Here is a 22,536-nt window from a genome sequence, read left to right as displayed (position 1 = left end):
ATGGAACTCTCTCCCACAGAGGGCAGTCTTGGCCACCAACTTGGATGATGTTAGAAGAGAATTAGACAAATTCAAAATAAGACTATCAACTAGAATAAGGCTACTATTCCACATAATAAGGCATACTATATCCACAGCTACTAGACATGATGGCTATAGTCTACCTCCAGTGTCAGAGGTGTTATGCCTCTGAATACCAGTTGATGGGAATCACAGGTAGGCATTGTGATGTTATGTCCCGCTTGCAGGCTTCCCACAGTTGGCCACTGTGAGAATGGGTCATTGGTCTGATCTAGCAGACTTGCCTTAAGCTCTTTTGTTAAGAAAGAGTGACAGCTAGAGAGAGGTAAGAAAAGATCGGTGGAGCTCCTGAAGCACCTGGGCCAGTGAAGAAAAATGTGGTAGTGGTGGGGTTATCCTAGGGAAGCAAGATCTAAAATAAGGCAGGGCTCCTGTGCCTGTAGCAGCTGTTGTATAATTCCAGCACATACAACTTCTGAAATTCCTTGCCTGTCCTCTTCTGCATTTGGCCGCCCTAGTTCCTTTTAAGAAGGCTGCTTGCAAGATCTTAGCCCATCTCTTCCCCACTGCCTCCTCAAAAAAATCACATATACACAAAGCGCCAATCTAGCTGCTGGCCAGCTCCTGATGTGCACATTACGGGAATGGCACCAGAAAAAAAATAGAGAGGATTGCTCGCACCCTTAAAAAAGTGGGTGCATTTGGAAGGGAATTTGGAACATTTCTTTCCTAAGTGCCTCAAATTCCACATTGGAGCCCATGGCTTGGGATATGTGAGGTGCAGATGTTGCGGGCCTAGAAGGCCTTTAGAAGCTGGACAAAGCTGCTCTCCTACAGTGCCACCTGCAGGAGCTGAAGGCAAACTGCAATTTCAAATGGCAGCTGAACATAATCCGCAGGCCTGTGAGTGGTCAGTCGAAATTGTGGCTTCTGTTCCAATTTGCTTGCACAAAGATTATGCGGAAGTGAGAAACTGAGATTAGGGTCTCTTCCAACTTTACAGTTCTATGCTTCACAAATAAAACGGCTGGGCTGCTGCTCTGCCACTGCTTGAAGCAGCCCCTAAGTGGTTTTAGCAGGCATGCCCAGCTCTCAAGAGACTGTGATCTACTCCCGCTATAAAAAAAAAACAGGCAGTGATCTACCCATTGGATTGACCAAAGTTGTTGAGTTTTTGGGGGGGAGGCTTCACCAAAGTTATTGAGCTTCTTTTGGGGATAATTCACCACAGTTGTGGAGCTTTTTGGGGGGGGGGAAATCTGGATCACGCGATCGACAAGGATCGACCAGGGATGACACGCGATCGACCAGTTGGACTTGCTTGATCTATGGTATAAAACTCCCCAGCCTGAAAAGTATTAACATTCAGCAAGCTGCCGCCCCCCGCCCCCGTAAAAGTTACTGAAAATCTCTCCTGCTTTAAGCGGGGGGTGGCCCCATGAAATATGGGGGCATTCACCCCCTCTTCTCCCCCCATCCCAGTTTCAAATTTCAGGTCGTAAGCCACCAGTACTCAGGGCAGGGACTTGTCCCCTTGTGCTCTGTAAAGTGTCCCATGCGCTGACAGTGATATAGAAATAACAGAAGAAGCCGCATTATACAGAGTCAGAGCAGTGGGTCCATCTAGCTCAGTGCCAACTGCACTCTCAGCAGGTGACTGGGGACATTCCCATCCTGGGACTGAGCCTCGGACCTTCTGCATGCAAAGCAGCTGCTCTACCGGTGAGCTACAGCCTTTCCCATAAGGGGCCAGCAACTCCTCCTTTCCGGAACTTTCTCCTGCTATCCTGCAAACTGATCCCATCATTTATTTATTTAATAAAATGTCTATACCGCTTGATTGTAAACACACACACACAAACCCACTAAATTCCAAGTGGTTTAAAATAGGAACAGAACAGCAAGATCCAGAACAAACTCTTTGTAGTTTCAGCTATCTTTAAACCCAGTTTTCTTCCTCAACATAGGGCATAATTCAGAGCCAGCAATGGTTGTTTTACGAATCTTCCTGAGCAGGGGGTGGGGGGGCAGTGCCACATGCCTGCGGCTGAAGTCAGCTGAAAGGAGCCTCAATGCAAAAGCACCCTATCGTCCCCTTTCTGACCAGTCAGGGTGGGGATATAGAAAGAAGGTCTCAAGTGGGATTAAACACAATCCTGGATTTAACCCTATGAATAAATCTCCATGGAATATTTCTAAATCCATCCTTCTGGTGGCCTGGACTTCAGTTTATTGCCAGAACCAGCCAGGCTTTTCCAGGGAGGTCTAATGAACTGGGTACAAATTGATCCAACGAAACAGCAACAAACCTGCACGTCCAAACCTGCACATAAGCCATACATTTAAAGAGCATTCAACACACATGGTTCTTCCCCACACCAAAAAATCATGGGAAATGTGCTTTGCTAAGGGTAACAAGAACTGTGATTTTGTGAGAGGGAATCTATAGTTCTGAGGGTTCTTTGTGGGGGAAGCATGCGTTTTAAATGTGTGTTGAATATGCTTTAAATACAAGGTGTGGACGCGACCGCATACTAACCTAATCACGTTCTCGTTCTACACTCCCGGGCTTTGCTATCTATACTCACGACATCCTATAGGTGGCAGCAGCGGCTTAAGGCCGATTCTTGGGAGGTTAAGACTTCTTCCACACACTCCTTTCATTTGCGATCAAGCTTTTTCCGTATTGTCTTGCGCTTTATTGCCAACGCGGATCAATTCATGCATCACCAGAATGAAATGGACATCCAATGCAGTTTATTGAAATAAGTAAAAACCACACAGATCGGGTAGCACCGGTGGTGGCTTATCCATATTTAAATTTTGCCTGCTCTTTCCAGCCACAGGTCTACGCTGAATTGGAGTAATTCGAGTTTTCAGTAGATTGCTGTTTGCTCCGACTGAGCTTTAAGGAGTGGGTTTTCTCAGGGAAAGCTCCAGAGCAGAAAGAGAGAGAGAGAAAAAAAGAGGGAGAGAGGAGCGCTTGGACATTGAATTTTAAAGCGCAGACCATGCCTGAAAAGCATGGAATAAAGGTAAATATGGACAACCCCTCAGTAAGTGTGGGGGGACATTGCCCCACAAAAACTCTTCCATAGACATGGGTTGCCAACTTCTCCACTCCCTTTTCTCTGCCTTTAACATGCACACCAACATTTAGAAAGTACATTTTCTCCCCTTCACAGAAAATAATTAATAGTGGAAAGGCAGAAGTCTAAAAGGTTTTTTTAGAAAAAGGGTGGGAGGAACAATGCTGTCGAGGCTTCACCTGCTGAGTTTCTGCCTGTTGCAAAATGGGAGGTGCTGAGACAGCTCAGTCAATAGAGCATGAGACTCTTAAACTGAGGGTTGAGGGTCGGAGCCCCATGTTGGGCAAAAGATCCCTGCATTGCAGGGGGTTGCACTAGATGAACCTTCCTGTCCAACTCTACTATTCTATAATTCTGTGAAGCAAGCAAACGAAGAGGCACAGGGGTCACCCAGAAGAAAAAGTGCTTCTCCCCTCACAAGAGCCAAACCGTTAGCACAGAGTGTGCCAAGGTGCTTCTCACCTGCTTGCATCCCTGAAGGATAACTGCTTTCAGAACCGGCCTATGAAGCAGCCGCCGATCTACCGCTTGGTGCTGCCCACTCCGTTCTCCCTTGGAGTCCTTTCTTGCCCTGCACCGACTTCCCAGCTGGGTGCATCTTCAGGAGAAATGTCTGCTCCTGGCTGTGCGATGAACCCCGGAGAGAGGGGCCTCTGAATAAGAGGCGTCTAGTGCGCTGCTCTCTTTCACTTGAACAGGCAAGCGACGCACACACAAAATGCCAATTCTCTGGGCAAGCACACTTGGCTCTTTCAGCAGGGCAGAGTGCAAGGGAGCCTCCCAGCCAGCCTCAGCACCCTCCACTGAAGCCACACTTTGTGCCAGCAGCCAATGCCCTGTGTATACTTGTGTGCGCACAGCCTTCGCTGGCTGCCTGGTGAGCTGCCAACGGGCACAGTGTGCTTGGTACTTTAGAGAAGTGTTGCCAGGAAGGGGAGGGGAGTGAGGTGGTGGTGGGAAAAGGCCTCTGAGAATAAGTCTTCCTGGATCTCGGATGTGATGGAGCTCAATGGATCTGTTGTCAGTTCTGCTCCTAGCCCTAGCCTGCCAGAGAGGGCCTGCGGTGGGCTGCCTTTTCTCTCCAGGTACCAAGCAGAGGCATGATTCTAACAGAGCCTGTGAATGATTAAGAGCACAGAGGAAAACCTCTGACATCTAAACACATTTATTAATGGTTATGAGGATTCCATCACTGTGTGTGTGTTACCTGAATACCAGGCAACAGGTGGGCAACTCCTAGGAAAGTCAGATTGCAAGGGCTGCCTCTGGAGCTCTATAGATAAGGTGTGGGGAACCAGTTGCCCTCCAAATGTTTTTGGACTCCCACATTCATCAACCCTAGCCCAGCAGGGCCACTTCATGGATCCCTTGAATAACGAAGGGGCTTGAATAACTCCGAGAAGCTATGAACTATGCCGAGCGGGGCACTCAAGATGGACAGGTCATAGTGGTCCGTATAGTTAAAGCTATGGTTTTCCCAGTAGTGATGTATGGAAGTGAGAGCTGGACCATAAAGAAGGCTGATCGCCGAAGAATTGATGCTTTTGAATTATGGTGCTGGAGGAGACTCTTGAGAGTCCCATGGACTGCAAGAAGATCAAATCTATCCATTCTTAAGGAAATCAGCCCTGAGTGCTCCCTGGAAGGACAAATCCTGAAGCTGAGGCTCCAATACTTTGGCCACCTCATGAGAAGAGAAGACTCCCTGGAAAAGACCCTGATGTTGGGAAAGATGAAGGGCACAAGGAAAAGGGGACGACAGAGGACGAGATGGTTGGACAGTGTTCTCGAAGCTACTAGCATGAGTCTGACCAAACTGCGGGAGGCAGTGGAAGACAGGAGTGCCTGGCGTGCTCTGGTCCATGGGGCCACGAAGAGTCGGATACGACTAAACGACTAAACAACAACAACAAGCCCAGCAGGGATGGTGGGTATTGCAAATCAGTAGCATCTGAGGGGCTAGGGTCTCCCAGTCCCTGCTGTAAATGTAACAGAACTTTTCTTGCCTTTGTATTATCTTTTCCTACTTGCCTCACTGAAAAGAAAAGATTGGATTTTCAATAGTTCCACAAAAATCAAAGGCCTGAGACAACAGGGCCAGATTTTACCGGAAGCCTCTTGTTTATTTTATACCACACAATTTACCTGTTTTTCAAAACTCGTTTAATGCCTTTCCACAGGTTCATCGCACAACACTGCCACTCCAGGAAAGATGCATCAATAAGTATTAAATATAACATGAACAGGCCAACTTTTCAGTGGTGGCTCCCCATTTGTGGAATGCCCTTTTCAGGGAAGCAAACCTGGTGCCATTGTTGTCTGTTTCTAGGCACCAGGCAAAAAACATTCTTATTTACCCAGGTGTTTGGTTTTTAAATTGGGAGGGCACTTAGAAAATATATCAGTGCCCTTTGTTACACTCATCCTTTAAGTATGCTGCAGAGGACTTGTTCATGTATGTATATATATATATATATATATATATATATATATATAGGCATTGTAAGTTTTTGTTTATACCTGATTTTAAGGTAATTATCATTTCTTCTTCTTTTTTTACTACAGAGCCATTAATGGCGCTATATAAATAAAGGTGAATGAATGAATGAATTATAATAAATGTGGTGGTGGTGGAAGAAGAGGGGGAAACAAATAAGCAGCTGGATTAGTTTTGCTAAAGTTTCAGCCAGCCTTGCCTTCTGAACGGATACCCCATTTCTTTGCCCTCTCCTGTTTTTCTGCCTCTTCCCTAACTGAGAATGCTCAGTCTCCATTGAAAAGTTTTTGTCCCTCACTGCTCATCCATATTTTTGTTCTTTGGCAAAACATGGCCCAACCATGCTCATTCCTCTCTGTTTAATTTCCCAGCGGCCTCATTTTGGCTACAATTCTGTCAGCACATACCAACTGAGTTTGCTTTTAGAACTGATGGTGTTTATTAAGTGCTATTCATGAGTGTTGCGGCCTCTTTGAACGCCTAATTCTCCACAAGGCCAGCCTCCTTAAAACTTCTGCTTGGTTTCTTCAAACCAGAAAGGGAGGTGCCCTTAAAGCAGGGGGGCATCACTTTCAGCCCAAGGGCCACATTCCCTTGTAAACAACCTTCTGAGGGCCACATTCCAGTCATGGGCGGGGCCAGAGGCAAAAGTAGGTGGAACAATGAATGCCATTTTTGCCTTTGTATAGTAGGTTATTTTTCACACCCATATTCACACATCCCTCTCTTATCCTCCAGGGCCAGTGAGAAATGTGGCCTTGAGAGAGCTGTTTGGGAGAGCCACATTTCGTTCCTGGGCCTAAGGTTTCCCACCCCTCTCTGAAAGATACATATTCAACAAAATCCAATTATCCTAACAACCACAGCACCACCACGAAATTGGTTGTGTGGTCTCTTTTCTGCCATAGTTCCTGATCCTGGCTAGCAATGTCCACACCTCCAGAATGCAACATCAGAGGCTTTGCGGGAAATGTAAATGCTGCCTGGCCCCCGGGAGTCTGGGAGATCTCATTTTAATTTCCAACAATGCCCCACAGCAACACTATGTCACGAGATGGCAGAAAACCAGGGTTCAAATCTCCAAGCAGCTATGAAGTTCACAGAGTGGCCTTGGGCCAGTCACTACTTGCATACACACCATACATTTGAAGCACATGACTCTTTCCCCACCCCCTGCAAAAAAATTAATAAATCCTGGGGACTGCGGTTTACCCCTCACAAACCTACAGTTCCCAGCACCCTTAACAGATTACCCAGATTCTTTCGGGGGAGGCCATGCGCTTTAAATGTGTGTCAAATGCATGGTGTGTACACAGCCACTGTCCCTCATCCTAACCTACTTCACAGGGTTGCTGTGAGGGGGATGCCCTGACTAGAGCTGGGGACGGGGGGACGGGACGACCTTGTATGCGATGTTGTTTGCTCCTTGGACCAAAGCTGGGATACAAATGTAATAAGTAAATAAATAAATACCCGCCACTGGGATGTAAACCCACATGGCACCAGAGGGCCTTCTCAGATCTGGAGCCAGCCCTCCTCTCCCACATCCTAGCCCCCAAACATTCTGCATCTTTAAGCAATCCCTGAGCAGAAAGCTGTTGTGTGTAACCCTTTTATAGACACCATGGATGGCGTGAGCCCATTGCTGGCAAGATAGGAAAACACACACACACAAACACGCACGAAAGAGAGACCACCCATTAAGTGGGATTTACAAGATGCTTCTGGCGCAGGCTTTGGCTCCCAGCACGGACTGTTCCTGCCCCAGACAAGCGCAAGCAGTTTTGCCCCATAATTCTTTCTTCTTTCATCTCCCTTGACAGGTCTCGGCCATTCCTCTTCCCAAACCACATTTCTTTTGCATCATCAGGACAGTTTAAAGACTTGGAAAAGGTGGGATTTGCTTAGTCTTCCAATTAGCAGCGCTGAAGGAGTTTTTGTGTGCAGGGGAGTGAATCAGGGGGCCTCTCCCTGCTGTATCTACCGGTTGCTTTGTGACCTTTCTAGATCACTCCCTGCTCAGCAAACAAAAGGAATTTCTTTTCAAAGTACCCTAAGTGTGCCTCAAACCATTTTGCCTTTTCTTCATCCGTTTATGTGATGCTTTGTAGAGTGGAAGAGAATAGGTCCCTGTCCCAAGGAGGTCACAATCTAAATATCTGAACAGGGCAAACTAGAGCTAGAGAGGAGACATTGGAGACAGGGTAAAGTAAGAGAGTGCATTGGTTGGGTGGGGGGGGGAGAGAGAGCAATGTGCAGCTGTTTCCTTTTCACATGCTTAGCCTTAGAGCAGATGTGGGGAACCTCTGGCCTTCCAGATTGCTGCTGAGCCACAATTCTCATCATCCCTGGCCACTGGCCATGCTTGCTGGGGCTAATGGGGGTTGTAATTCAGCAGCATCTGGCGGGCCAAAGGTTCCCCACACCTGGCTTACATACAGATTCATTTTAAACAGAGAATGGAAACATTGAGCACCATCGTTTATCGACTGCTGGGATAGCTCAATTGGTAAAGCATGAGACTCTTGAGGTCAGAGTTGAGAGTTCAAGCGCCGCATTGGGCACAAGATTCCAGGGAGCTGGAGTTTGTCCACAGACAGCTTTCCAGGTCATGGGGCCAGCAAGACTAAACCGCTTATGGCACAACGGAACACCGTGATGGAAGCCAGAGCACATGGAAACGCCGTTTACCTTCCCGCCGCAGCGGTACCTATTTATCTACTTGCACCAGTGTGCTTTCGAACTGCTAGGTTGGCAGGAACTGGGACAGAGCAACAGGAGCTCACTCCATCGTGGGGATTCGAACCGCCAACCTTCCAATCAGTTTAGACCATAGCACCACCTGCGTCCCAGTATAAAACACTGCAAGTGTGTTTGTTGGGGGGACGGGGACTGGCTGGTTTCTCACAAACAAATGAAAAGAATAGTGACTGTAACTTGTTGCCTAAATATAGCTCAGGTTCTACAGATGCTAAACATGCACTCTCTCTTAAAAAAGGGAAGGAAGGAAGAAACCAGGGAATCTGGAGATTATGGTTCATCCAAGGGGGATTCCCTCCCCCCCACACACACACATACACCATATCACCCTGTGGACACCCATGATTCCTGATAGTAATGTGTTTTATGAAGAACTCATTCCCAGATTTGCTTGTGTTCCTATTTCCTCCTCCCTCCCATTTTGCTCTTATCTTGTAATTATTACATTTTAACCCTGAAGGCAGGGACTGTATAGTTGTCGTTTTAACCTTTGTAGAACTCTTAGCCTGCGTGCACATTACCAACCTAAAAAACAGCAAAGTCATCATTTTTCTCAATTTGGATTGAAGCTGGTTTGTTAGGGGAACTCATAAAAATGCAGTATTTCATAAGAAACAAGAGGTATGGATTTTGGTTAATGTGTGCACTCCACTTTCCAAACTGATAGTGTGAACGCAATGAGTGTAAACAGGAGCATGTAAACAGGACCCTTAGAAAACTTAAAGCAAGAAAGAAGGAATGCCAGTGCAACAATCTGCAACAGAGGGACAATATGATGACATGGGCAACTCTCCTGCAACACAGCTGTATCCAAATGGCTTAGTGTCTAAAGGAGATAGCAGTCTGTGTCCAAATGGGAATTTTCTCAAGTGTTGAGTGCCATTTCATGATGCTGAAATTCCCTCTGCTGTGCAAACTAATCGAAGTACACAACCAAATTCTTTGCTATACAGGGGTCATATTTGCAGATCTACATTCGGCCACTGGTCCATCTAACTCAGCATTGTCTTCACTGACTGCCAGCAGCTCTCCAACATCTCAGGCAGAGATCCCTTTCCCAACCCTGGTGCAAAGACCCCTTTTTCTTATCTTTTGAAGTGGAGGCTTGATGGAGTCAGCTGTCAATAAAATAGCACCTCCTTCATTTATAGTCAAAAGCCATTATTGTTACTAGCATTAGTAGTAGTATTAGTCTGATTTGCAACTTTATAGTGCACAATTTATGCACCTGAGTTATCATCATATAAAATAATACATGTGCATGCATGGATCTGATAACCATGCCACACGTTGTTTGTCAGATGGGCACCAATGCTACACCTTCTTTCACAAAGGAAAAAGGAAAAGAAAGCGAATGCATTCCAGTTTTCAGAGGAAGATTTGCTAGGAAACTAATGAAGATTAAGCTTTGGGGATGCTAATCTTGGAGAGGCCCAAGTGATGACTTTAGCCCACATTGCTTTAAAAAATTGCTTTACAAAGTGCCTAATGCATGTATATAACACTTCCCTAATTCCGGCCCCCATAACTCAAAAACTGTAAGGCATAGGGAATTTTTTATCCACACCAGTGACTTGGACATGTAAGATAATCCAGTACAACTTCAATCAAAATCTTAATTGTAGTAGTTACTATCAGGGGTGTCTTACCCATAGAGGCTAATGGCGCAGGGTGCCAGGGTTCCAAGTTCTGGAGGGCGCCAGGGAAGAGGTGGAGGCTGGACGCGGCGTCTCCTGGCATCAGCTCGCTGCCCTCGCTTGCCTCCGCCATGCCGAAGCAGCGCCACACCCGGAGCCTCCGTCTGCCGTGGCAACCATGGCACGAAGCGGCCAGCCTCCGCCTCTTCCCCACCGGAGGAGCCGCCCTCCAGCCGATGCCCGCCTCCTCCAGCCCCACCGGCAGCACCGTCCTCCCTAAAAAACTCTGGGAAACGGGGGGGGGGGCAGGGCGGAGGGAGCTTTGTACCATGGCGCCGGATATGCTTAAAACGGCCCTGCTTACTATTTTTTTTAAATTATGGTGGTCTGTCATGGAACAACCCCATTGAAGGAGATAATAGTGGTTGCCCAGACCTTGCTGCTGGTTGTGAAGGGCCCCCCGTAACAGTACAAACTTCGGGCCCCCCCAAAATGTAGGTTGGCCCCTGCCAGTGTGGCCAGCTTTACAAGGAAACTGCTCATGCTACCAGTTTCGGCTGCTGAGTAAATATTTGAGGAGACAGCCTGCGATAAGCACACTCCCCTGCTAAGTCTGCTGCCCTAGGTCAAATCCCTGGCATCTCCAGGTAAGGCAGGGAAAGAATCTTGGTCTGAATCCCTGGAGGTCCCATCCACACTTCCATTTGTCCCTTAATGTCAAGTCACAGGTCTGAGAGGTGTTCCACCTCTGTGGAATCATCTAATTGTATAGTTGGAAGGGACCCCATGGGGCCATCTAATCCAACCCCCTGCAGTGCAGGAATCTTTTGCTGAATGTGGGGCTAGAACCCACAAGACTGAGATTAAGAGTCTCATGCTCTGCTGACTTAGCTATCCCAGGTACGTCCAGCCACTTTCCCTGGAAACCCCAAAGTTTACTGCTGAATTGGAACAAACATAGCTCAGTTGGTTGGATCGTGGTGCTGATAACGCCAAGGTTGCAGGTTCGATTCTCGTATGGGGCAACTGCATATTCCTGCATTGCAGGGGGTTGGACTCTCTAGATCAGCAGTTCTCAACCTGTGGGTCCCCAGATGTTGTTGGACTACAACTCCCATCATCCCTAGCTAGCAAGGCCAGAGCTCAGGGATGATGGGAGTTGTAGTTCAACAACATCTGGGGACCCACTGGTTGAGAACCGCTGCACTAGATGATCCTCAGGGTTCCTTCCAACTCTATGATTCTATGATTCCGTCAGCCCAGACTGCTTGAGGCACAGGTAGAAGAAAGAATTCAGCGTACCTCAGCAGAGCATCCACCCAAGCTACCGAAGGAGTCAGGTGGGCAGCCCACCTCTGCAGATTTACCTGTGATCCATGGTGTTCATCCTCATCACACGCCAAAAAAGGACCGGACCATCACAAGATCCCTGCTCCATTCAGCTACAGCCTGAAGCAGGGAAGAGAGGCAGCCCGACACTCGCTTGCTCACTCACTGGGAGGAAAGCTACACTGTGGGAGTGGCAAGACTGGAGGGCTGGGGGAGGCGACTGTCGGAGGAGCAAACACTCCTTTCCAGACACCCACGCAGGAAGGGAAGGCAGAAGGCAGGAGGGAAGATGCAAGCCGGGGGAGTCAGGTGGTGCCAGGCCCAGCCACCCATCTCTGCCTAGTGGTGCAGTGTGGAAATAGGAAACTGCCACATGGAACAGGAAGCAGACACATTTCAAGCACATCAGAGAGATAGACATGATTATATTATTGGTTTTTGCAATCACACATGTGTCTGGTTTTCCCAAATTAAATTAATTTTATTGTATTTGAACGTCACTCACTCTAATAAAATGATAGAATGGTAGGAGTTGGAAGGGACCACAAGAGCCATTTAGTTCAATCCCCGGCAATGCAGGAATCTTTTGCCCAACACGGGGCTCAAACCCACAACCTTGAGATCAAGAGTCTCACGCTCTACCAACAGAGCTATTCCAGTGTCCTAGTTAACTCAGGCTGTGAATTCCGCCAAAGATTATAGTGAAAATGGCGGCACTGATATGTTACTGGACTACAACTCCCATCAGCTCCACCCAATGGTTGAAGTCCATTGGCGTGTAGTCCAAAATTGAGAGGGTACCTAGCTGAGGAAGGCTGAAACAGAGCCTAGAGAGAGTCCAACTTCTCCCACGTATTTCCAATTGCAAATCGTTTTTTATCTTTTCTTCCCATAAAGGCTTGAAATGACAAAACGAAATGAAACTGACACTCCATTGATTTGCACCGCATGCAAATAGGCGTATGTGCATGAGAGCAGCGGAGAGAACTGTGTCACATTCCGGTTGACAATCAAGACAACGCCAACATTCCCAGTGACAGCCTTTGGCCCTCTCGGATTACCACGCTGTTCTCAGCAGAGCAGAGGGCTTCACAGCACAGAGATAGGAGGCAGAGGCTGTGCGGTGCAGGTGTGTGACCTTTCAGGCCCAAAGCGAAATGACCCACTGGAGACCCCTCCTCTGGGGCCAAGCAAGCCCACACGTGGTGAGCCAGAGTCCTGCATTTCCTGTCTCAGCGCCAAGGTACGCTTCCTCTCTGCCAAAACCCACACCCCTTGGGCTGCCCATTGGACCAGAGCCTGCAATCTGGAAGTGATTTTCTTGCTCGGCTCAGCCTGGCCTGCTTGGGAACGAGCCTCTGGCCCCCACAAATTCCACTTGGATGGAAAGATCTTCTTGCTTTCCCTCCAGTTGGAATCCACAGCCAGCCACGGATAACAAAACATGTTTCTGGGCAGAACTGCAAGCATAGTACAGCACCGAGTCATGTAGTACGTTTATTGCAGATTTGTTTTGTCCCCTTACAAATAGAAAAATAAGCATGACATGCTTCAGTACGGGATATTGGGAGACACAAGACTTGAAACATACTGAAAATTACAGTAGTTATTTCTAAAAGAAGCATCCATATGTACACATGCACAAAATGGGCAGGGCCAGAGGAAAAAGGGAGCCGAGCAATTAATGCAGTTGTTGCTTCTCTACAGACCTCTCTCTCTTACCAACTTCAATGTGACCAGAGTTCAAGGCCACATTCCAGCCAAGTGAAAACATTTAATGAGGTAGTTAGTAGGGCCTTCAAGGGGTGTGGCCTGGGGGAGGGGGTGTGGCCTGCCAATTCCAAGAGTCTGACAGAGAGGCCTAGATAACTGCATTTGGCCCCTGTGCCAGAGGTTCCTCACCTCTGCTTTTTAAGCTACCTTCACCCAATACAAGCCCCCTCTCCCAAGCCCAACACATAAGGCGAGTTTGTATTGCATCCTTATTTATTCAAGAACTGCATTGGAGCATTTGGGGAATAAAACAGCCTGTGGTTTGCATAGGTCTGGGAAATGGGAATCAGTCCAATTTGTATCAAAATCTGCAAAGATCAAATTCCTCAAAGTTCTCCAATAAGGAAGCATTTCCAGCCCTTAGCCTTCTTCAAGTGTTTCCCCAGTTCAGGCCCTTCAGTGCCTTTTGAAACGTTTCAAGGGAAGGCACAAAAAAAGAAGTAAAAATGTAGTATAAACACCAACAACTGGAAACACTGGCTGCAAGCACTCCACTTGGAGAACAGCCTTTACCAAAGGTGTCATGGGCTTTGGAGAAGCTCGAACTCAGGACGAAAGGGAGAAACATGCTAAGAGGAAGGCACATTTGGCAAACCCTCACCGTGATCAACTCCTGCCTGAAAATCTATGTCTCCACTGCAGGAGGATGTGTGGATTCAGAACTGGCTTCCGCAGTCCCTTATGGACTCACTGTTAGAACCGTGTTCATGGAAGACAATCTTACTCGGCTACGAGTGATCGCCAAAGAAGAAGAAAAGTGCCTAAAGGAAGGAACCAACTGACTCTCCCTGGGGAGAACATTCCACATTCAACAAATGGAATATTTTACAATAATTTATTTTAAATACCATCACTCCCTTATGCCACAGGTCCTCAAGGAGGCTTACATACCAAACCTAAAAAGCAAAACAAAAAAACCCTCACCAAATTGTTAAAATGCAGGTAGCAGATTAAACCATGAAACAGGGTACCACCACAGAATAGGCCCTGCTCATGGAGGTTTTGTTTCTCACATCTGGAACAGGACCACCAATGATAATCTGGGCAAGGAGGAGGAGGAGATAGTTCTTGCTTTTCTCTAGCATCTCAAGATCTGCAAAGCTTGCCTAAGATCCCAAGAGCTGAATTGCCTAAATTCAGAGCAAAACATTTTTGCTTCAGTTAATGGCCCTTTGTAAATCAAAGTGTTTTCGGAAGGACCTCAGCTGTGTGGGAAAGAGCTTTGCATAGCCCCTGCAAATCACTACTGTGATCTCTCAGCCAGGCTTGCTGCCTAGAATGAAGAACTACAGAGTGTGACCTAGCGCTCAAATTAAGAGGAAGCCTTGCTGAACTGAGCTGCTTTGTCTTGAACCTTATTGTGGGAGACACTCAGGGCTTATCCACACTTACCTTTCTTCCATGATTTCCAGGCACACTCCACACTTTAAAGCTCTTTTTTCTTTTGCTCTGGAGCTTTTCCCACAAAAACCTGCTCTTTAAATCTGAATCAGAGCAAACAGCAATCCACAAAAAAACCGAATTGCAGTTTGTTGTGCTTCACCTGTGTCTAGAAAAAGCAGAGCAAAATTTAAGTGTAGATAAGCCCTCAGCCCACAATGCACACATCCGAAGCATTATTCTGACTGCTTTGATCCTTTTGCTGTTAGCATGAGCCTGAAAATTTGTCATGAACTCGAGCTACATCCTGCTTGGAAGTACTGTAACTTAATTCAAGCTGCACGCCCATAGACCATGTTTGGAAAATGCAGCTGACTCCTTTATTCCCTCTTGTTTGTTCCAGACCTCAAGCCTGCAAAGTCAGAGGGCACGGAACGGCTGGTTTTTTGCCACTAAACACCAGTAAACAGTTTATTTCAAAGAAGGCGTGGAATAGGCTTCTGAATTCAGTGCTAGGAGCAAAGGAGATTGACTCATGCAGAATTAGCTGTTCTTTTTGGAGTGGGGTGCAAGAGGAGGAGAAGGAGTGATTTTTCAGCCAAAATGCAATTTTGAAGATGGTGGGAGTCTTCTTCTGTAGGTGGGATGTGCAATAAATTAGGGACATGTGGGGGAGAGACCTGCAACCAAATATTGCAGTGTATCACAGTCCCCAAACAAGAGTTCTCCTGTTCAGGGGTCCAGCCAGCTTTGAACCCCTATAGCAATAGCCATGCATTGAAGGAGAAAAGAGGGGCTGTTCCTGGAATGGTAGAAGGGATGGACAATATGTTCATTTCAGGTGGTTTTTTTCCCCAGTTTCACATTCCTCTTTCACCCCAGTTTTAAATTCAGTCCTCCACATTTCTGCATAGGTTTGCTTTTATTTACCCAAAAAAGTCACAAACATATTAGTACATTTCTCCCTAACATAGTGTTGTATATGCAGCTTTGCTTAATATAGTTTTTCATTTAAGGAAGCACATATAACATAATCCAGAAATGCAAAATTGAGAGGAACAGAGGAAGTGGCAGACTCTGAGTCCACCTAGCTCAGTACTGATTGCACCAGTGTCTTCCGCCTTGGGTCCCAAGATGTTGTTGGACTCACCCATCATCACTAACCATTGGGCAAGCTGGCAGTGGAACGTGGGATCTATAGACCAACAATATCTGGGCACCCAAGATTGAAGAACCCTGGCCTATGATGGCTGCAGTAGTATTCCAGGGTCTCGGTCAGAGAAAATTCACCTGATCGTTTTTAAACCAGCGATGCCAAGGACTGAACTTGTGTCTTCTGCACACAAAGCATGAGCTCTGCTACTGAGCTACAGCCTTGATCCCTATGCAGACAGGGCACCACAAAGATCTCCACGGCATTTCTGTGTATGCTGCACACCTCTGTTCCTTGCATAGGTAAAGGGACCCCTGACCATTAGGTCCAGTCGTGGCCGACTCTGGGGCTGCGGCGCTCATCTCGCTTTATTGGCCAAGGGAGCCGCCATACAGCTTCTGGGTCATGTGGCCTGCATGACTAAGCCGCTTCTGGCAAACCAGAGCAGCTCATGGAAACGACGTTTATCTTCCCGCTGGAGCGGTACCTATTTATCTACTTGCACTTTGACGTGCTTTCGAACTGCTAGGTTGGCAGGAGCAGGGACCCAGCAACGGGAGCTCACCCCATCGTGGGGATTCGAACCACCGACCTTCTGATCAGCAAGTCCTAGGCTCTGTGGTTTAACCCACAGCGCCACCCATGTCCCGTTCCTTGCATACAGGGGTCCATTTATGACCTCTCTGCCAGGGGGCCTTCAGATCCTGGGACCAGCAGAGCTAGGGAGATTCCCAAATTTGCTCTCCCCCCCCCCCCCACATTCTGGCTCAGCCTGCTGCAAGCAAGAGTGTCAGGCTGCTGCTTTTTAAAACTGCTTTCCCACCCCCACCACAAACCTCCCCACCGCCATGCAGGTTGGAAAGCAGGCGAATCTCTCCAGAACAAGCAACCACTCACGGCATACAGAACTCACCCAGGATGCAAAGCCAAAAGTTCCACTCTGACTCAAACAGTTACAAGGGGAAGGAAAAGAAAAGAGACAGCACAATAAGCAAAGTCAGCACCTTCTTTCCGCCTCGCAGCATCCTGCCTTCACCAAGGCCTTTTAAGCAGCGGGAGAGCTTCATCCTGTAACACTGTATTTGTTCTGGCCTTCAGGAGGGACAAGGCATCCTACTGACCAGGACCAGGAGTACCTAGTTTCCAATTCAAGCACAGAAACCCTCCTTTCCATAGAATGTCAAGGGCAAGGGTGAGGGTGAGAATCTGTTGGCCATCAGCCTCTGTGCCAAAACAGCTTTTCTACAACTGGTGCAAACTGAGCCCTGCTTGAGTCTTGTCTGCACTATTCATTTAAAGCAGTATTTTGTCGGCATCCATCTGTCTTGAGAAACAGTGGAGTGCACCTCTGGGGGTGGAGTCAAACCTCTCTGTGTTAGCAGCACCGCAAGTGACCGCCCTGGGGGGGCGCAAGGCTGGGCAGTGTGTGTGGAAGTTATGGACCCGCTTCTCAGCCTCGCTAAGAAGAAAGAAAAGCAGAGCAATTATGTTTGGCACCAGCTTGGCTGAAGGAGTTGCTGGAAAGGAGGCATACAAGGTGCTATTCAACTGTCTTAGGGAATCCATTCTGGAGTTGTGTCGGCTTTCCTCCTTAGCCTTTTCTTCTTCTGAAAATATCCTGCAAGGCCACCGAAGTTTAGGATCAGAGTTGTCCTTCTCCTAGATGGGCTACCTTTCCAGGTTGATGAGCCCCTCAATTCTCTCTACGGCATGTGAAGAAACTGCCTTTTTGAACCCACTATTGGTCTCGTCCACTCAATCTGCTAGTGCCTATCTTCGCGTACAGGGGAATATGACACCACTTAAAAGAGTCATGGCTTCCGCCAAGTAATCCTGGGAGCTGTACTTGGAGTTGTTAAGAGACACACACACCCCAGTCTGTACCCCCTACTTCATTATAGTTAACAATATTTAAAAATGAAAACATCAGTTTGAGATACAAAGTATTGATTACTTTTCAGGAGTGCCAACTTGAATCAGGGGTCCTAGGTCTTCTTCTTCTTTGGCGATCGCTCGTAGCCGAGTTTTAACATTGTTTTAACAATGAGTCCGTAAGTGACTGTGGAGGCCAATTCTGGATCCACACGTCCTTCCACAGAGGGGACATAGGTTTTTGTGGGTGGGAGTCGATCATGGTGTGGATTTGCCAAGCGTGCCTTCCTCCTCAATCACATGACACGGTGCACGCACACCATTTGAATGGCAATGCCCATCAACGGGGCGGGGGGGAGGGGCTCAGATATTTTATTGCAGGGGCCAAAGCCCCACAGCCCCTGGCAGTTGGCTCCTGTGTTTCTTTTAGTAGCAGTTCAACAACTTGTCGCCCAAAACTTTTGAGCATTTGCAAATGTCACCATGGCAACAGAAAGTTTGGACTGCAGCACATTCAGAACAACTGACCAAGGAAGTTAAAGCCTTAGCAAGAAAGAGAGAAGAGGATGATTTTATAGAGGCATTGCATCCTTTCATCACATACTCAACAGAACATCAAATACAGTGGACTCACATTTGAAACTTTGCAGTAACGTTTCCCCTTAGGATTCTGTGCTTTGAGGGAGGGTGGGAGGGTAAATGTACGTTAATAGGGGTTATGTTCTCATGTTCCTTTTGAAAAACCAATTAAAAACATTTATTTTAAAAGTGCTACTCCCCAAGGATGGCCTCACAATGCATTATGAATTGCTAATTTTATTCCGATACCAAACATTTTATTTCACTGTACTAAAAAAAAAAAAAATCCATCTTTTTCAAAGCTAAAAGAAAAGAAGCACGAACACAAGAAGGGTCCTGCAATTTCAGACCAAAGGCCTGCTTAGTCCAGCATCTTGTTTCCCATGCTGGCCAACCAGATGCTAATGTGAAGCCCAGAAACAGGACTTTATCCCAAACAGCTGTCTTCTCTGGTGAACGGTATTCAGAGGCGTGTGGTGTTTGAACACTGAGCTGCAGAGGGGTGAATTAGATTAGAATAACAGCCAGGAGTTTAAACACCCGCTTCCTTGGCTCTGATCAAAGTGATCCATTCCTGACCAGCTGCTGTACCATGAGTAATTAAATAATTAAAAAGATGGGAGATAGGTCTTATAGGTCTATGACATCGTGCCTGGCTTTGCCCACAGCAAAAGTTCTCCACATTTGGAATGCCCTTCCCAAACAGATCCAGCAGTCTCATTTTGGTTCATTTTTCTCATGCAAACAAATACATCTTCTTCAAAAAGGAAGATTGGTGTTTTTATAAAGTTGGCTTATGGATGTTTGTTTGATGTTGTTTTATTTTAAACGGAATAGGTTGTTTTATGTGTCCCAAGTTTTATTGTTTCAGCTGTCGGCTGATTGGAGTTATCTTCTTGAAAGAGAAATATAAATTACATAAAGAAAGAATTTTGAGCCAGTGCTCAGCAGAGGTTATCCCCTAATCTGCTTCGCAGTTCCAAGGCTCAGATTATATAAAACAAAAAGGAAGAAGAGTGCCTTTAAGCATATACAGAATGTACTGGGGGGGAGGCATGGTTTGGGTCTTCCAGATTGTCCACTGCTCCAGAAACTCCTGTTTCAACAGTGGGGTTGACTGAACCAAAATGAAATACTTTTGGAGGCTGCATACACACAATACGTATATTTAAAGCACATTTAAACTACATGACTTCCCCCAAATAATTATTGAAATGATAGTTTACCCTCTAACAGAACTACAGTTCCCAGCAACCATAACAAACTACCTGCTCCTTTGTCCTTTGGGTGATACCATGTGTTTTAAATGTATGGTTGTGTACATAGCCCAGTCTCATTGATTTATGTAGGTGAGTTTTTAGCACATAGCTTGTTTTCCAACCAAAGTGAAAAGGACTTAAAAGTGCTGGAACTTAAGCTGGATCATGTCCTACATGCTTTGCAGTCTTTGTATGGTTTTATTCTCTAACTGCCCTGTGAAATTGTTTGACATTGTTCCCATTCTACAGATGGATCCTCTCCAATCCAGCTCCCTGTCTCCACATGGCTGACTTCACAGTTTTGCAGCGGACTGTGTATGCAGGCTCAGGGGAATAAGGGATTCACTTTCCCATTTCCTGTAGTTCATTCCCAGACTCCAACAATTTAAAAATCTCCTCCAGTTTGTTCCCAAAGCCGCAGTCCAAAGCTGGAAACTCATCCACTCTCTGCCCTGTGTGAAAACAGTTCCTTCCTGTATGTTGGATCCAATTTTAAATGGTGTTCTTGCTTTAGATTTCACTTCTGCTCCCACTCATAACTTCCTGAATCTGAAAACCTATGAATCAACCCAAACCTCTTACACCCCTATATTCTAGAAAAGCAAAAGGGAGGATCCAATTACAAGAGCAGACATTTGGCCTTATACATGCACAGCCCAGCCTGAGCCATGGCACATCACTGCTTGTTTCCAGAAATAATTTATAACATCCAGGTTTCAATCAAACAGAGCCGGCCCTACCATTAGGCAAGATGTGGGGAACCTTTGGCCCTCCAAATGCTGCTGAACAGCAAGTCCCATCAGCTCCAGCAAGCATAGCCAATGATGGACATTGTAACAGTCCAGCAATAATCTGGACGACAAAAGATTCCCTACACCTGGTCTTTAGACCCCGTTCCCTCCGAGGCCTGTTTCCGTCATTCCCACCTTGTCTAGGAGACCTATTTTGTAAAAAAAAAAACCTCCCATTTGCTCTATTGGTAGGGATCTCTTTGGTAGAGCTGTAGTGTTCCTCTGTTCTCGGTGTGTGGGGGGGTAGCTATCACATTTGGAGACAACCTGAGGTAGCCAAGCCAGGAGCTTGAGGGCTTCACGTCCTGGTTGGCCCCTCCCATGTCATACACCAATGGAGGCTGGGACTGAAGGTCCGCATCTATGCATTTGAATGAACCTCCAGACATCCTCTTGCCAACTAGACATTTTGGAGAGAAGGACCACAAATGTGGACCCTCCTTGGCCCCATTGTGAGCATCCTTCCCAGCCAATCTGTTTCTTAGTGTTTCTAATCTTTCCAAGATTTCAGCTTGGGCTGGGGACGGCAATGACCAAAATCGGCTTATTAGAGCGTTTTCTTCTGTAGAGAAAATGTCCTTTCGCTCGCTCATAGGCTATTGAGAGTTGTATAGGGATGTGCCTTTCCTTTTTGATTTTGGTGACTCTTGTTTATGATGGTCAAGCTGGACCTTTTGAGGTCAGTTTTCCTTTTTAGATTTTTTCTGATCCTCATTTGCCATTGGCTTGTCGCCCTTGGCATCAAAGAGGGAGATCTTTGGTACCCTATTTTCGAAAAATCTTAGTATTACTATCATTTCCTTTATGAGTAGATTTCTTGCTCTGTGGATAAGGTTGGCCAGATTTTGATCATGGAAGGTGATCATTGCTTGTATTGTGTGTCCATCATAGTATAAATACTCTATAGAAGCTGTATCAGATGGCTTTACTACACCTGGCAGTATATCATTTAAGATGTTCAAGAGATGCTTTATGCGATCTATCCGTGGGAGGAAGCCCTTTGGTTTTGGGTAGTTGGTGAATACAAGTTTTTTGGGAATTAATACTAAGCTCCAGCCTTTTTTCTGGCTCGAAACTTGCTGGACCTGTAGTATGTTCCCATCGACATTATGGGTCACCATCTCTCTACTACCGGGGTTGCCAGTTGGTATCCTTCCAGGGCTCTGGGAAGTTACTTCCATTGTTACGATGGTTTCAGAGCTCTGGTTCGTGTTTTCCTTCTCAGATATAGACTGGGGCTTTGCCTACATCCAGCCCTGCCCACACTTCATGGAGGAAGGAGGGCTTTCAGCTCTAAGGCTCATTTCAAGGCAAATTTTTGCTTTATAACCAACCCTCAGTACTTGTTTTTATCCCTCTCTTATGTTTTACTTTTTAACTTCTTTTAGTGCTTCCTCTAGTGCTGTGTCTTGTTGTTTTAACATTGTTTTATCTCGTTATTTTACTGCTCTAACTCCCCCATATTGCAAGGCTGCAAGAAGCTGGGCCGGGCTGGGTTGAGCAACTTGCCAGGCACCGCCGAACGAAAGGTCATGTCAAACTTTATAAGATACAAGTTATAAATTAAGGAAGATAAACACCCTAATTGTCAGAGTTTCTGGTGAGCCCAAGTGGCAGCTACAGTGAACCCTCAATTTTTTTTTTCCTGCTGGATGGCACTGACTGGCCCTGCAAATTCAAGGCCAACGTATTTGGAGATAATTGACTTCAGCAAACCGTTGATAACCAACTATATTTACTATGGTACTTACTAGAAAGAACTGCAAAGACCTGGGAATCATGCCAGTCCCGTTAATCAGGTCTCCAGAACCCCAAAGGAGGCAGAGTAAAATTACAGGGGTACCTCGGGTTACATACGCTTCAGGTTGCAGACTCCGCTAACCCAGAAATATTACCTCGGGTTAAGAACTTTGCTTCAGGATAAGAACAGAAATCATGCTCCGGCGGCGCAGCAGGAGGAGGAGGCCCCATTAGCTAAAGTGGTGCTTCATGTTAAGAACAGTTTCAGGTTAAGAATGGACCTCCGGAACGAATTAAGTACTTAACCCAAGGTACCACTGTACTCATTATTTTCTCCAAAAGGAAGAGAGAAAGAGGGACCTGATCGGGTTAATCTTAGATGAGGTTATTCCTCCACCTTCCACTATGCTGGATTGGTCAACTCAGCTTAAAGAGCTCCGACAAGATCCAGAGAAGCTTTTGAATGTTAGAAATTCAAATTGGCTGCCGCCATTTTAAAAAATGGCTGTCTTCCAGGGACTGAAGATGACCTCCAGCAACTACATCTACAAGAAACACTTACATAATGTTTGTGCTTCATTTAGCAGCTCATATTATTCAAGAGCTGCAGTGTTTAATTGTAACTCTGCGAGGGGTAAACTATAGTTCCCAGAATT

At 46.5% G+C, this 22,536-nt stretch overlaps 1 protein-coding gene and 1 long non-coding RNA gene across 3 annotated transcripts in view; one reads left to right on the top strand and one right to left on the bottom strand.

Moving 5' to 3' along the window:
• NHSL2 (NHS like 2) overlaps positions 1–22,536 on the bottom strand; it is a 111,487-nt gene that overhangs the window by 83,811 nt on the left and 5,140 nt on the right. The window contains exon 1 of one of the 2 annotated variants that reach the window (XM_083595825.1): positions 11,372–11,506. The exons of the other annotated variant lie outside the window; for it this stretch is intronic. The gene's annotated coding sequence lies outside the window, so the exon portion shown is untranslated. Of the gene's footprint in view, positions 1–11,371; positions 11,507–22,536 lie in introns of those variants that run through there. 2 annotated transcript variants of the gene reach the window in all.
• On the top strand, positions 264–15,142 carry LOC310754359. The gene is made up of 4 exons (XR_014543748.1): positions 264–346; positions 2,868–3,056; positions 7,431–7,500; positions 14,890–15,142. It is a non-coding gene; the product is annotated as an uncharacterized lncRNA (long non-coding RNA).

This window comes from Podarcis filfolensis, assembly GCF_964270895.1.
Source record: "Podarcis filfolensis genome assembly, chromosome: Z".
Lineage (NCBI taxonomy): Eukaryota > Metazoa > Chordata > Lepidosauria > Squamata > Lacertidae > Podarcis > Podarcis filfolensis.
Note: the sequence above shows the minus strand (reverse complement) of the source record. Positions and strands in the feature narration are given on the sequence as shown.